A 5,893-nucleotide genomic window follows, 5' to 3' on the forward strand; every position below is an offset into this window, starting at 1 on the left:
TGAAGTCTTCTTTTTTAACTGCTTCATTGAGGTTTAATTGACATACAATAAACTGTATGTCATATTTAAAGTGTATGATTTGATAATCTTTGCCATATGTATAACCCATGAGACCATCACCACAATTAAGACAGCAAACATACCCATCAACCCAAAGGTTCCTCGTGTCCTTTTAATTTCTCCCTCTTGCCCCTCGCCCGTGTCCCCAGGAGACCAATGATGTGTTTTCTTTCACTGTAGATCAGCTGACGTTTTCTACAGTTTACATAAATGGGTCACACAGCATGTACCTTTCTGTCTGCCTTCTTTTGCTTAGCACAATTATTTGGAGATTCAGCCATGTTTTTCTGTATCAGTCATTCATTCCTTTTTATTGATGAGTAGTATCTCATTGTATGGATATACCACAATTTGTTTTTCCCTTCACCAGGTGATGGACATTTGTGTTTGGGGCTATTTCAAATAAAGCTGCTATGAACATTTGTGTATAAGTCTTTGCATGGACATACACTTTCTTTTTTCCTTGGGTAAATTCCTAGAAATGGACTGGCTGGATCATATGATAAGTGCATGTTTAAATTATTTTTAAACTGCCAGGCTGTTTTCCAAAGTGGTCGTACCATTTTATATCCCCACAGTGTACTCCCTAGGCGTATGGAAGCTTAGTTCCTCCACATCATCGCCAACAGTTGATGTGGTTGTCATTCCCCAGCTTCTTAATTCCCATAAGGGCTTTGGTCCCAGACACCTTTGAAGAGATCCTCCACTGCCCCCAGTGGGGCAAAAACACTGAGGAAAGGAAAACAAACAAATGCATTTTTAAAAATTAACTTCCTTGTGCAAAGCACTTTCACACACATTATTTAATTTAATCCTAGCAACAACGTGTAATGGTTAGTCCTTTCCCCCCCCACCTTATACGTGAGGAATAGGCCCTGGGAGGCCTGCCGTCATGCTGCTAGGTCTGCACAACCCCAAAGCCCTTACAGTTTCTCCTTTTCTTTCTGTGGCTTGGGCCCACTCTGCCTCCACAGGTGACTTCCTTCTGGAAGGCACGAAGGAGATGGCCTTCGGTATATGGCAGTAGCAGGATTTGGGATAGGAGCCTCCCCCAAAAAGGGCATCAGAATCAGAGCAAGGTGGAGGTGAGGAATGGTTTCCCTAAGGCGGTAAATCTTAAGAGAGAGAATTTTCCAAGAAGCAAGGAAGAAAGGTGAGATAGCAAATCCAAGAAGAAGAAACCACACAGTAAATCCCCAGGGATATCACAGCATGTTCAAGGAAACTCAAGTCATTTGGTGACTAGAGCAAAGTTGCATGCAGGCAGGCCAAGAGGTGACACTTGAAGAGGCTGGCATGAGAGTCATGGGGAAAAGCCAAATGGTTGACCTTGCTCCTAGCAGCTGGAGGAAGCCACTGAAGACGTGGAATGCAGAGGAATGAAACAGCAGGCCTGTGATTTAGAACATTCCCTGGAGAGGATATACTGGAAGGGGCTCTCTTATAATGGGGAGGCAGGGAATGGAGGGGGTTATTTCAAATGTCAAGGGATGAGAGGAGAACGATACAATCCAGAACTAAGGTGCTTGTGGGACATTCACGAGAACACATCTAGAAAGAAAATGGAGTTCCAATCTGAGCTACAGATAGTGCGGGGAGTCCTCAGTATCTAAGCAGTCATTTAAGCCACGTCTGTGGATGAGGTCCCCAAGAACCTTGTATAGAATTGACATGACATGTCAGCAAAGGACACAGGAAGAAACAGAGAAATAAGGGCCAACACAAGGGAGAAGGTGCCAGGGAAACAGGGCAGAGTGAGTTTCAGCAAGGAAAGGATGCTCAACATAGGCCAAGGTCACTGGAGTCATGAAAGGTGAATATAGGCGAGTGCCCATTGCCTTGACTCAGAGGCAGATCATAGGTGGCCCCAACGACAGCAGTTTAAGTGGTGTCATGAAGATGAAAACCAAGTGTGGTCACTGAGGAGTAATTCTATGATATGGACACCAGCATACACCCCCAGGAAGCCTTCGAAAATAAAGATATGTTGGCCGGCCCGGTGGCTCAGGTGGTTGGAGCGCCGGGCTCCTAGCATCAAGGTCGCTGGTTCAATTCCCACATGGGCCAGTGAGCTGCGCCCTCTACAGCTAAGATTGTGAACAAAGTCTCTCCCTGGAGCTGGGCTGCCATGAGCAGCCGGTGGCCAGCGTGAGTGGCCGGCAGCAGGTGAGAGCTGCCGTGAGCTGCTGTGAGCAGCCGACCAACGACTGGTGACCGACTGCCTCAGCCGGGGGGAGCACAAGGCTCATCACACCAGCCTGGGCCAGGGAGCTGTGTCCTACACAATTAGGCTGAGAAACAACGGCTTGAACCGGCGTGGGGGGGCGGAGGCGGAAGAAGGGGGAGAAAAAATAAAATAAAGATATGAGTCATCTGTTAGAGGGGAATCTTGGGCAAGGAGACTTTAAGATGAAGAAGCTGAAGAATGTTTATAAGCTGTTAGGAAAGATGCAAATGAAAGAAAGGGATTGAAAAATCAGGACACCAGGAGGATATAACATGGAGCGAGTTTCTGGAGAAGGAGGGAGGTAGCAAGACTCAAAGCAGAGGTGGTGGGATCAGCCTTTAGAAGGCAAGAGAGATGAATGAGAGGGGGGAATGCAGAGAGTGGATTTTGATGGAAATACATTCGTATGGGGTGGGGCAAAAAATTTAAGAAATAAAATAGATAAACATTAACTAAAGTAATCAATAAAAAAGCACAAATTAGAAATGAGAATGGGGAAATAACCACATACAGAGGAAATTTAAAAAATTATAATGGATTACTCAGTTCAATGCTTTGAAAATAAATTTGAACACATGGACAAATGAACGCTTTTCTAGGAAACATAAATGATGAAAACTAACCCATAAAAGGTAGAAAATCTAAACAGTCCAATTACCAGAGAAGAAATGGAGGGTGTTGTCAAAGAGCCGCTATCCATTAAAGTGCTGGACCTAGACAGCTTTGCGGGTAAAATCTATCACAATTTCAATAAGCAGATAACTGCAATGCTGTTTAAACCACTCCTAAACATTGGAGAGAGGGGGAAAATGACTTTAAGATGCATCTACGCATCCAGTGTAACGGTGAAAAGAAAATCCCAAGAAGGATAAAAAAATGCTATAGTCCTATGTTTAAGGCAATATAAATGCAAAATCCTAAATAAAGTATTAGCAAGTAGAACACATGTATTTTAAAAGGATAATATGCCACCACGACGTGGAGATTATTTGAGTAATGCAAGGATGGTTCCCTAGGAAGGACTCAATTAACATAATTCATAAATATCAAAATATCAATAAGAAAATCATAGCTCTCGCCAGGTGTCCTCAAGAGAGTGACACCGCCTTTAAGTCCTGAGTGGCAATGCCTGAGGCACCGCCTGGATACCCAGGGAAGACAGGGTGACCTGGAAGTCCAACTATTTCCTTAGATCATCTAATTTCTAGATGACTGTCCAAAAGGCTTCACTGTGGGAGCAGACAAGGTGGGCTCCAAGCAGATACAGCAGGTCCGCACATCCCGCCCCAGGGAGGCGGTGGTGCTGGTGAGGAAGAACGCCACGATGCCCAAGGCCATCTGAGGGCATCTGGAAAATGACCCAGCTCTGGAGACACGGTTGCCTCATATCCAGGGAAATGTGGGCTTTGTGTTCACCAAGGAGGACCTCAATGGGATTGGGAACATGCTGCATGCAGGCTGCCACCCATGTCCCACTGACCTGAGTGAAGTCACTCTGCCAGCCCAGAGCACTGGTCTGGGGCCTGAGAAGGCCTCCTTCTCCCAGGCTTTAGGTGTCACTACTAACATCTCCAGGGACCCCAGTGAAATCCTGAGTGATGTGCATCTGACTTAGACTGGAGACACAGTGGGAGCCGCGAAGCCGCCGTGCTGAACATGCCGAGCATCTCCCCCTTCTCCTCGGGCTGGTCGTCCAGCAGGTGTTTGACAACGGCAGCAACTACAGCCCAGAAGTGCCCAACATCACAGAGGCCACTCTGCACTCCCGCTTCCTGGAGGGTGTCTACAGTGTTGTCAGCATGTGTCTGCAGATTGGTTACCAAGCAGTGGCATCAGTAGCCCATTCCATCATCCGTAGGGACAAGCGGGTCCTGGCTGGGTCTGTCGAGACTGATTACACTTCCCCACTTACTGAAAAGGTCAAGGCCTTCTTGGCTCATCCATCTGTGTTTGTGGCTGCCACCGCCACCAGTGCGGCTCCGGCTGCTACTGCAGCCCCAGCCAAGTCTGAAGCGAAAGAAGAGTCGGAGGAGTCAAGCAAGGATATGGGATTTGTTCTCTTTGACTAATCACCAAAAAGCAGCCAGTGCAGCCAGCTTTATTTGTGGAACAGGAAATAAAGGCTTACTTCTCTTTAAAAAAAAAAAAATGCATATATATAATAAATACATACACACACACACACACATATACAGAGGGTGCCAAAAAAATGTATGCACATTTTAAGAAAGGAAAATTGTATTAAAATTCTAATACTCAATATATAACAAAAGATGAATACAAGTCATGTTTGACTTCTGCAATTACAAGAGGTGCTCAAAGTGGTTACCATCAGCGTCCAGACACTTCTGATTACGGCAAACTACTGCTTGAGCAACACTGACCAAAGTGTCCACTTTTATGCTTTTTTTTTGGCATCCCCGGTATATATGTATACACATTTTAAGAGATGTTAACACTTTGGTCAACGCTGCTCAAGCAGTAGTTCACCATCATCAGAAGTGTCTGGATGCTGATGGGAACCACTTTGAGCACCTCTTGTAATTGCAGAAGTTAAACATGACTTGTATTCATCTTTTGTTTTTTGTTAATACAGTTTTTTTCCTTTCTTAAAATGTGTATACATTTTTTTGGCACCCTCTGTGTGTGTGTGTGTGTGTGTGTATAAAACTATATACATATAGTTTTACATATATATATGGTATATATAAAACTCTCCATGTATACTAAGAAGGTAGTTGATTAAAATTCAACTTTGACTCCTGATTAAAAGCTCTTAACAAAATAGGACAACATGTAACTTCATCATATGAATTAAGCTCTGTATCTCGTAACCAAGCCCAGACTCAGAATCATGTCTCATGGCAAACAAGCAGCTTCCCATTAAGGTCAGGAACAAGCAAACAATGCCCACTGCTGTGATTTGCATCGCTGCGCAAGTCTTCACCCCGCCCTGTATCCATGGCGTTAGCCGTGTGATTTTGCAGTTTTTCCTTCTACAGACAGATCTTTCCCACCCCCCGTGATGTTCAGCTCGACCATGTGACTTGTTCTGGCTCATTGGAAAGCGGGCAGAAATGGCAGAGTGCCAACTGTGAGCACTGATTTAAGGAGCATCATGTGTTGCTGTTCACCACTCTTGCTTTCCCAACAACACCATAGAAGAGCAGGCCATGGTTTGCTAGCTGCTCAGGGAGAACGAGACACACATGAAGCAGACCGGACCCAACCTGCAGCCTGGAGCCAAGCCCAGGCAAGCCCAGCCTGGGTCCGCCCACCATCAGTCCATCTGCAGACACATGAATGACGTTAAATGCTTGTTTTCAACTACTGAACTTTGAGTGTTTTGTTATACAGCCTTATGGTACACATACATACACCCTCGGTCTGATACACCCAGAGTCACGACTATTATGAAACATTGTTTTTGGCCTACTAGCCAATAAAACCAAACAAGAGAAAAAAATAGAAGGTATAGGATTGAAAGGAAGATGCAGAATTATTGCATTTATTGATCATTGATTGTATACCTTTAAAACACAGGAGGAAACACAATTTTTAAAAAAGCTGCTAAAAACACTAAAAGACTTTACTAAGAATTAATAT

At 44.6% G+C, this 5,893-nt stretch overlaps 1 pseudogene; it reads left to right on the plus strand.

Moving 5' to 3' along the window:
• Positions 1 to 2,955: 2,955 nt before the first annotated feature.
• LOC109456934 (large ribosomal subunit protein uL10 pseudogene) lies at positions 2,956 to 4,356 on the plus strand (annotated as a pseudogene).
• Positions 4,357 to 5,893: the final 1,537 nt, after the last annotated feature.

This window comes from Rhinolophus sinicus, chromosome 15 (genome assembly GCF_057876585.1).
Source record: "Rhinolophus sinicus isolate RSI-liver-muscle chromosome 15, RSI-T2T, whole genome shotgun sequence".
In the NCBI taxonomy this organism is placed as follows: domain Eukaryota; kingdom Metazoa; phylum Chordata; class Mammalia; order Chiroptera; family Rhinolophidae; genus Rhinolophus; species Rhinolophus sinicus.